We start from the raw sequence: 11,256 nt of genomic DNA, 5'->3' as shown, positions 1-11,256 counted from the left end.
TGGACTGTGGGAGAAAGCGAGCCCACGCAAACACGGGGAGAACATGCAAACTCCACACAGAAAGTCCCCAGCCTGATGGTGGAACTGAACTCAGGTCTTTCCTGCTTTGAGGCAACAGCGCCAACCACCATGCCACTATGCTGCGGACTTAAACATATATGAATGAATTTGAACCATTGTTGCCACCAGCATAACCATTGTTACGTTTGCAAAGCCAAGGGCCAATCAGAATGAAAGTTAAGAGAAGGGGCCTTAAAGAAACAGTACTAAAATAGTCTTTATTAGGTAGTGAATAAACCGAGGGGTTTCATCAAGGCTCAGTATACTAATATGTTGAGCCTCAAAAAAGGACTCATGTAGAGTCAAGAATGAAAATACGGTGGAAATCTGTCTAGCAAAAAAAGATTACTATTTCATCTGGAAATCTTTATCACGCACAACTGTTTCTTAAACAAGATCAACTGAGTCTTGTAAGTATAATGATGCGTGAAGCAGCAGACCTTTTCGAGAAACAAAATACACAAGAGTCAGCATTGTGCATGCTAAGGAAAAAAATCTGAGAAAAATAGCAACATGTGCCAAATCTCCAGTTGCTTTCCAAAAGTGGAAAGGTACTACATGTCCAAAGAGTTGACCTGAGACAAACGTCCAAACAAATCTCACATTCACACCTCTTGATTACCACAAAACCTTTATCCAAGTCCAAAGCAGCATTTGGCAACAGTCCTTGCAGTGTGAGCTGAGACTGATTTGAGTGTAAATGGACAGAACAGCTTTTCATCAGGTTTACAGGTCGTGGGGGTGGTGGGGTTCATACCGACTTAAAACTTTCCTTCCTTCTGTCTTTCCCTTATTACTGTTATTATCGCTTGCTTTCCGTCTTGCTTTCTGTCATCACAGTGAGTAATTAACATGTATCCTCTGCACACTCAATTTACAAAGCCAAAGCCTTCCACTGCAGGGACAGTGGAATGTGCACTGCATAAACAAACTATAAACAGTGTGTTTCTTTCCTCATGAGCTGTCATGCTCATCAGAACCTCTAGCATATAGAGGCCCGGTGCAGCAAGATGTTAATATGTGGTGATGACTCGCTTTCTGCTTGACCACAGCTGTAACAACACAAGGGAAATAAACCTCCCTCTGTTTCTACTATGCAGCACATTTTTTCTCCTCTCTCATTTGCTATTTGTCTGTCTTTTCCACATCTCTATGCACATTTAGAATAGCTGTTTTCTTTTTGTGTACCTCACACACATATATGTATATGTGTGTGAGGTGTATATATATATATATTGTATATTTTCAAATTTGCACAGATAAAAGCTTGTACAGAGGATGATGCATTTTCCAACATTCGCAATCATCATTACTTTTCTTGTCCATGATTCTCCTACCACTGCTGTCAAATCTAAAATGCAAGTAATTCAATTTTAATTAGTGAACTGAGCAATTAAAGTGCACAGAGAACATTCTGGGTCTGTATAACTAATTTGTTTAGCTTAGTCAGCCAAGAAATAGTTTGGCACATAATTCTGCACAATGTGTATCTTTCATGGTTCTGATTTTGAATTGATTGACTAAATGGAACACAATGTAACAATTACTGAGCTCTACAAACTTATCCAAAAAGGCGTTGCTACCTTTGTACAAAGCTAGTTTGTTTTTTCTTCTCCATTTCTTTATTTGTGCTAATTAAGCTAAGTGACTTCTAAGTCAGTACAGTATAAATCCATACAGACAATAAATGCAGACAATAAAAAATTAATTATTTATGAAAGTGCATAACAAAGCAGAGTTTCATAAAGTAGGAGGGGACTCCCCCTCTAACTGATAAGGATAAGGTGGAGATAGGATGGAGGTGGGATGAAAAGCAGAATGATAGAGTAACCCTAAGATTGAAAGCGCATGGAATACAGTATGAAGTACAGAAGTACAGAAGTACAGGATGATTTGCTCAGGAAAGAAAATTACTGTGGAAGAGTGATGATAACAGAATTATGTTTGACAGCATGGAAAAGCAGAAGAGATGTAAAGAACATACTACCCCTGTGCCCTTAGAGAAGAGGAGTAAGCGGAATTAAATTAGGTTGATACTCAGATACTTGAAGTGAACACTCTGGTAACAACAAGCACAAATCCACAGAGAAAGAGAAAAGGAAACGGACTGTACAAAAATCAGATGCAAGAGTTTATTGGGTGCTGCTTATTGGGTAATGTCCAATTATGTTTACATTTGAAATTATCATTGTTGTATCATTGTATCATGGTTTAAAATTACAGCATATTGATTCTGTTTGTGGACTGTGATCTGGGAACCTAGTGCAATCTCAGAATCAAGCGCAAACCTACGTGTCTGATTATTTATAAGTAAGTTGAGTGGTTTTGCAAATTACATGAGTTTGCCTAAAGAACAGGTATACTAGAATCTGTAAACATGTATGAACTCTTAAGTTCTATAAAGGCGATGAAGACTGTTGAAACACACTTTCCTTTGTCCACACAGTACTATCCTTTCTTTCTTTCTTTCTTTCTTTCTTTCTTTCTTTCTTTCTTTCTTTCTTTCTTTCTTTCTTTCTTTCTTTCTTTCTTTCTTTCTTCACAAATCTCACACTCCTACTCAGCCAGTCACTCAGGAGCTGTCACATTTTTCTTATCTTACCCACCTACTCCACGTTCTCCTCTTTCACTTAACAATCCCTAAAGCAGAGCAGCAGAGGCGGTGGGGAAATTTTGAAACATCAGGCTATTTCCAGAACTTTTTCTCTGGCCGCCTGCCTCCCCTCGTCCTCTGTTGTCCAAGAACAGGCTCTATCCCTCCTGCCAGCAAAGCATCAAAGCTATGAGGAGTGTTTCAAGCAGACTCTGCATAGCTTGAACACACGCACACTCTCACACTGCAGCTAAGCAGATCTTTCATGCATGCATGTGTAGGGTCATCTGTGATAATTTTATGTGTTAACAATACAAATAAAAACACATAAAAGTTTATGTACAGCATAAACAGGACAAAAATAACCCTTTTTTTCTCTTCTTGAGGAAGCACTGTTGGACTGAGATCGCTATCATAACTTTTATGCCATAAAGCAGTGTCAGTGCTCACCAGTCTCTTTTGTTTGAGGAAAGTGTGGTAATGTCTGCTATTCTCATTTCGCAATAGCAGCACTTGTAAATGAAACAGTGAGATGGTGAAATTAGAAACAGAAAGTCAGAGTTCTGGTGAAAACCTATCGCCTCTTGAGGCCCAGTGTCATATTGTTGAGGACCATTTATGTACCACTGCTGCTTATTCTCATTGTCTTTGTTCTTTCTCCTCAGGCTGTGGTCATTCCTGTAAGGTTCCAATCTTTATCTTCTCTTCATGAGTCTTGTTTGAAAAAAGAGGTGAAAGTGCTTCTCTGAATGAGAAACTGTCTCTCTGTCACATATCCATGGCCTGTGGATACTTCTTTAAGACACTGCAGTTTGACTGCCACACCCCATCACTTATAAAGCACATATGCACTAGGGGTGGAGGCGAACCCGAATACGGTATTCGGATAGGCGCGAATATTCCATATGTATGCGTTGCACACCTTAGGTGCAGCCCAGTAGGGCTGAAGGGTTGTCAGCCTAAAAAATGCAAGGCTGGAGCCAGTGAAGATCCTACATGATGCCAGGACAAAATCTGAATGGGATGACTGCTCTGAAAAGACTGAAGATATTGCCCAGTTGGATTCCATCAAGACGCACCAGCACCTGCTCTCCAAAAGACAGGCTGACTGCAGTATTAAGTGAGTGGAGTCTGGAAAAGGGGGACACAAATGACCATGTCACATCTGCACAAATTACAGAAAGGGCCCATGAGGTGGCCACACCTTGGGTTGAGTGAGCACAAACTAGGGACTGAGAGGCAGAGACCCAACCATGTAAACGTGTAAATGGACTAACTGCTGAAACCCATACAGCACTCTGTAAATCATGGATGAAAACAACCCACACCTGACCTATGTTGACAAAGACAAGATCAAACTTTGAACTTCACAGAACTGACTACAGTCTCAGGAGAGACAGACAGTTGGCAGTGCAAAATCACCAAGAGGGCAAGGCAAACAAAAATACGAAGACCTAGTTCTAAGCAATATGATGATGAGTCAAATAATGGTAAACACCTCTGATTCAAAAAGATTTGTTCAGACATTAATTTCAGTTAGTCAGAGCCCTGTGGGAATAACTCAAAATTAAGAATCTCCTACATAATAACTACCCGTCCATCCATCAGAGACATTAATGAGAAACTGTGAAGGAAATTGTTGATTAAATTTAGTTTTATAGGGTTTGTAGTTTTATTGTTATAGGTTAATGTGCAACAATTCAGTTTTAAAGTCTTTAGAACATCACAGCTACAACATTGCAAACATGCTAGTACATGCTAGTCACGATATATATACACTAATCAAATAGTACATCTTTTTGAGACAGTTCGAAGCAAATGACTTTTTTTTTTTCAAATTCCAGTTTATTGTACTTACTCAATTTGGGGTTTTTATCCACTGTGATTCAAGAGTCATTGACTGATCTTAGGTTTCTACCAAAAGCAATCAGATGTTCAAATAATATAAATAAAAGAATGCGTTTAGAAGTAACATGAAACACACACAAGCCTTAATGGCTTAATCCATAGGAAAGTTTTGTACATACAACCACTATAAATATCAAAGGGAAAGTTTGAAAATAGAAGCTAAAATGACACAGCCTTTGAAACCTAATTTGAAGACCCTAAGCAAGACAGGCCTAAACAGTTGGGAACCACTGGAAGGCACAGCAAGGAAAAATGAGTATATATTTATGAGTGGTTACTGATCGTTGCTGTGAAAATGCTAAAGCCTCAGTTACACAGGTCAGTGACCGACTGGTGACCATCCCCTGTCATGGAAAAATATATATTCCTGTTTGGTTGGTGAGTGGTTGATTTTTGGGGGCAGTAGGAACTGCTGTAGGTGAAACCAAGTACAAAGAAGTAAACAGTAGTGTATCAAAACTTCTTTGAATTTGCCTTTTGTTGGCTTCAGGGTAAGGCACAACCTTTACTTTGAAGTAACTTCTCACAGTTTCACTAATGCTGGGTGGTTATTTAGCAAGTGTTTGCAGAAAAACCTCCAGCAACCACTGTGAAATATCCTTTTTTCTATGATGAACGAAGGTTGTTACAGGGTTGCTGTCTTTTGGCCTGTGAGAATGAAGCCTAAGCATTTAGTGTTTTTATTTTATTTTTTTTCTTGCATCACAAGCAAAGACTGGCTCTAACTTATAAACTTAATTTCAAGGTAGGTTCACTCTTAAGCATATCTAGTCATCTCTTTTACTCCAAATAGAGCCAATATTTAGAGTAGGAATGTCATGTATATTAAATAAGACCTAGTAACATAAGACCTAGTAAGTAAGACAGTAATACTTGCAATTTGCAGAATACAATTATTAGGCAAGTCTTTATTACAGTTATAGCACAAGTAAGCAGTTGTGTAATTTTCTGATAGATCTCTCTGTATTCTATCAGACAGTTTATGCTTCAGCAAGAATCTTTTTTTAAAATATTACAAATACCAATTACTTACCCTAAGGCACTAATGCAAAAATAAGGCAAAGCAGGACAAGAGTGAGACGTGCTCAAGGTAAACTCAAACCTGGAACTAAAACCCAACAAATGGAATAAAAACTCACCACTAGACTCACCAAACTCAGTAACATCAGAAGAACTAAAACCCAGTGTCTCTACCAACAAGACAACAAAATTAAGTTTGGAGCTACAACTCAAAAATACCACAAGCACTAAAACAACTATCTAAAATTGTTATTACAACACCAAACTGGTGGGGATCTGCTGACTCAGTATGTTGCCCTCTGACTTTTTTAATAGCTAAGGTCCATTTCCCCTTGACCAAGGCACTTAAAGTTCAAAAACTGTGGAGTGGAGTGGCTCATTTGGCCACAGTATAGTAGCTCCCAGGTGTGAATTGGTTTAGCTACAAATGTGAAGCATGTCTATACACTCAGTTTTAACTGAAGCACACAAAGTCTCTCACAGCTCACCAGCTCGTCTCCATCACAGGACCTGATCTTGATCCTCGGTTTTAGCTGTGTTTACACCACAGTGTCAACATCTGTGTATGGATCACCCAAACAAAATCTGTGCAAGTGCTCTGCAGAGCTCTGTAAAGCTGACAGGAGAGGAGAAGGAGAGCAGGACCCTCTTGACCTCAACTCATACTGCACAGACAGAAACGCATTTTGTTGAAGTCAACAGTGGGAAGCCTACAACCTGGAAACACTCACACCCTCCATTTAAGCCACTGACATGTTAAGTGGACTTAAGTAAGAATCTCACACACATGCCTACACAAACATACACACACACTCTATTTTAAACAACAAAGCCACGAGTGCTTGTGTTTTCTGTGGCACAGTCACTGAAGAGGCGATGATGCACCAGCAGTTACACCAGTCTAAACAGTACGGTCATGGAAGGCAGATGCCAAAAACTAGCCTCATGGCATTTTAGCATTTACTGTTTGATTTATTTATCCCAAAGTGGAATGTAGAGATACAGTAAGGTTTGAGTCACACGTTTTTTTATGATTTTATTTCTTGATGATATCCTTCCTGTGAATGGATAACACACAACAGACAATTGCCGTTACACTTAAATTGAGCTTCGGGTCAGTCCTGAGAATAAAGCATAAATAAATTGTTTATAAAAGCTGAACCTGTAGCCTTGAACAAACAGACTTGTGAGTAGATTGAAATGATTTTAAGTTTTGATTGTCAATAGATGGAAGGATCCAGTAAATAATTAACATCCCTGTTTTGTGGTATGTGAGATAACATAAAACAGGAACTCTTCTTGAGTAATTGGTACAGGAAAACAAAGTGGAGATTTCTGGTAAAACTTAACCCAATTCCTAGGTGCATGGAGAAGCGCATGAGTCTAAAGCTCCACCAACCCTTGTAATGTAAAGAACACCTTTATTACCTGACCGACACATTTTGGAGTGTTGCTTCATCAGATTTAACAAAATGTTGCAGACAGTACTTTAAATACAATAAGAGTATAAACAACCAATCATATGCATCCAGTAGATTTATCCACAATGAAGCACTTACGGCATGGTTGGGCAACTCCAGGCCTCGAGGGCCGGCGTCCTGCAGGTTTTAGATGTGTTTGAGCCAACACAGCTGATTCAAATGGCTAAATGACCTCCTCAACATATCCTGAAGTTCTCCAGGTAACGAACTAATCACGTGATTCAGGTGTGTTGACCCAGGGTGATATCTAAAACCTGCAGGACACTGGCCCTCGAGGCCTGGAGTTGCCCAACCCTGATTCACTGGTTCTCCATTGGTGGATAAATGTACTGACCATGCAAGGCCAGTTGGGCAGTGACTAATGTCATATGCAGTGTATATATAAGACTAGAACTATACATATTAAGAAATTAATATATTATGCACCTTGAGGCAGCTGTGATTTGGGGCTGCATAAATAAAATGAAATTGAATTGAAGAAAATAGGAAATTAATTGTATCATGACAATAAACTAATTTTTTTCCTACTCTGTCCCTGATGAAGATCATATGTTGAAATGTGCTGAAGTAATAAAGCTGTTCTTTATACTACAAGTGTTGCTGGTGATTTGACATTAATAATTCACAGCTGTATAAAAAACAGGCCATGGAAAAGTTTGGGCCTACAGATTTGCTCATACAACTAACACATGAAACTGTTTTTTAGGCCTTTGGTGTATTTAACACAACAAATAAAAATGAAATAAAAAAAGAAATCATCACTCCAAATGAAAGTACACTTTTATATTTATCATAACTCCTGAGATCATTTCACAGTTGGGTGGTAGGTGGGTGATGAAACCATTCCACAGGGTTCTGCTAGGACCAATTCCATTTACATTATACATGCTTTCCCAGGGCATAGCATACATTTTCCCTGCTTGAGCCAGGCTTGCTTACTGTAATTTGTAATTATCAGGATGTCCTAAAGACTCCCTGAAAAGTGTTCAGTTGATCCAAAATGCTGCAGTAAGAGTACTGACAGGGTCTACAAAGAGAGAGCATATTTCTCCTATATTGACTTCTCATCATTGGCTCCCTGTTAAATTGAGAATTTAATTTAAAATCCTATTCCTCACATACAAGGTTGTTAGTAATCAGTCCCCATCTTAATCTTAATGACCTTATATTATCATATTGCCCTATTAGAGCACTTCCCATTCATACTACAGACTCATTTAGGGTTCAATCCTGCAATAGGTCAAGGCTGCTGGGGATTCCCATGAATCATTGAGCGTCTCTTCTTCAGTCACCTTTTTCACTCACAATATGTGTGTACACCTCTCTGCATTTAATTATTAGTTATTATTCATCTCTGGCTGTCTTCCACAGCATGTCTTTTAGCCTGTCTTCCTCCTCTAACCAAAACCAGTTTTGGCAGATGCCCTGAGCCTTGTTCTCAGGGGCGTAATTTCCAAGGGGGTTAGGGGGGTTATGACCCCCCAATAATCAGACCCAACCAATATAACCAATAAAATTATGAATTATCTTGCATAAATAGGCAGTTGATTTTCTTTACTCATTTCAGGTATTACCAGCAAAAAAGTTGCATGTTTAATCATCTGCGAATTTACCCAATTTATTTATTTATTTAGACAGAGATCCCCAATGTTCAGCACAAAGTTACGCTGATGATTATAAAAAACATGTATAATGATTCTGCTGGACGTTTATTCCTGTTTTAAAGGGAGTTTTTCCTTCCCACTGTCACCAAAGCACTTGCTCATAGGGAGGTTATATGATCGCGGGGGTTTCTGTTTTCTTTGTATTATTGTAGGGTCTTTACCCTACAAGATAAAGCACCTTGGAACATCAATGGTGTACTTTTGGTGTCAACTGTCACTTAACAGACCAAGTGGTTGTTATGCAGTCTTAAATACACAAAGCAGCTTCACAGATTTTAATGTCACTCCTGTGTGTGTGATTTTAAGGGTGTGTGTTTAGTTAAAATATTGCTTAGAGTTCATGTACATATTCATCAATGATAAAACTGCAGTCGCCGCTGGAAGTGACTGATGTGGGCTGGTGAGCCTAGATTTTTTTCCACTAACTATAGTCCATGATGTATGACTATTAAAGACACCACAAGTCAGAGGTAAGAGGTCATTTTAAGGGTCCCAAGGTTGTCCCAGGCCACACTGTCCGGTTACATCATGTATAATTCCCACGGCCATGAACGCTGCACTTTATCCAAATCTAATCCAAAATGTGAGAACGTTGAGTACAAATAAATTGGAGACGTGGGCACAACTTTCTTATATAAAGAAGCAGTGCTGTAAGTGTTGAAGGTATAAAATGCTTATTAAGAAAGAAACGTATTTGAGAGTCAATAAAATAGAAAAACGGTGGTCATTTTTGCACTTTAGAAGAGAGATAATTTAAGAACTGAGACACAGAGATTTAGCCAAAATCACGGTTACTGTATGAGCTAAAAGCTGCACCCTTCCCTAAACTGTGACAAACTGACAAATTGAATCTGAGTCTGCGTCTCTGTCAGCAACTTAAACATTCATACATGCCTGACCACCAAATGACAGAGTTTAGACACCAAAATGAGAAAGTAGGAGAAGTGTATTTTGACTAGGCATTCTGACACCTTTGTCTTAAGTAATCGATTCACAAAAACACAGCGTAACTCTATTTCTGTCCCAAGTAATTATAGGCCACTTGTCTCTTTGTGCTTGCGTGTTCCTGTAATTAAAACAAAGTGAGGGCAAATTGAGAAAGATTCCCACCCGTTCTGAAACCAAGGCAGCAAAGTGTTGGTTAAACTGGCACACTACTTCACTCTAAATCCAATAATTATCACAAGGAAATGGAGTAAACCCAAAACAGAGCGATGTTTTTACTGAAATAGACAGAGATGGCTTTCTTTTTTTGAAAAACATGGCTTTTGAGTGTTTTCTTTCGAGCTCTGCACAGTTTCTAAGAACTCCCAGGCTCTATATTAAGGTAATATCCAAATCCGTGCTGGAGTCTTACTCAAAACTGTAACAGATGGCATCTGTTTATGCTAATCATTTTCTATAGCTATAGCTTGCCATATTCTCAGGCATATAAACACTGGAGACTACAATATCTTCACTAATCAAAGTCTAAACATAAAATAACATAAAAAAAAATCAGCTACTCTAATGCATAGTGTTTGGTTAGATGGCTATTCCAGAGCAAGTGTTACAAATCTACATGGAGGTAAATATTAGATGAAAATCTTGTGTTTACCTGGTCTCATGTTGCACTGCTGGAGTTGAGTGTTCCACTTCACCACTGATGACGAATATTAAAAAAAAAAATGAAGTAATGCTTAATTTTCATGAGGTAACATTTAACTTTTAATCTGAAAATGTAGTCAAAGTTAGGAACAACACGGTGGTGTTTGTCCAGCTTGTGAAACACACCAGCTACAGTATCTAACCACTCTAGGATATTTGAGAGGGAATTTGGGTTGCCCAATAAGTCTACATGTGTTTTACAGATTTGGAGAAGGCATTCATCCATATCCCTTTAGGTGTCCAGTGGGGAGTGCTTACAAAGTATGGGGTATCAGGCCCCTTGTTGAGGTCTATTCTGTCTATTCTGTACAACGATAATAAGAGCTTGATTTGCATTGCAAAGTAAGGAAGTCAGTCTTGTTTCCTGTTGGTGTTTGACTAAACTGGGCTATGCTTTGTCACTGATTTTGTGGAGAAATTGTATGGACATTAGTTCCTAGGGGTAGCCAAGGGATGGTGGACAGAGGATCTCTGCTTTTTACAGATGATGGAGTTCACTGAGTTGAGGTGGTTTGATCTTCTGGCCAGGATGCGTCCAAGGCTAGGTGTTTTGGGCATGCCCTTCTGTGAGGAGAAGAGATAGCATAATGACATAATGCAGAAGAGATTATGTTTATCAGTTGACTTGGGAATGCCCCAGTGTCCCCCTGGAAGAGCTGGGCATTTTTGCTTAGATTGCTTCTCCCGCTATAAAGATGAGAAGTGGAAACTGGAATCAGTCACAATTCTGAATGAAATATTTTCCCATAAACCATCAACAATACTGCTGCTGGAGACATAGTTGTCACAACAATCTGATATCAAATTTGCTCATTTCAGCAAACATAAACTCAAAGCAGACTACATTATTTTTCCACCCTTTTAAAAAATGTCCATTCCATTT

This window comes from Maylandia zebra, linkage group LG6, assembly GCF_041146795.1.
Source record: "Maylandia zebra isolate NMK-2024a linkage group LG6, Mzebra_GT3a, whole genome shotgun sequence".
NCBI lineage: Eukaryota > Metazoa > Chordata > Actinopteri > Cichliformes > Cichlidae > Maylandia > Maylandia zebra.
Note: the sequence above shows the minus strand (reverse complement) of the source record.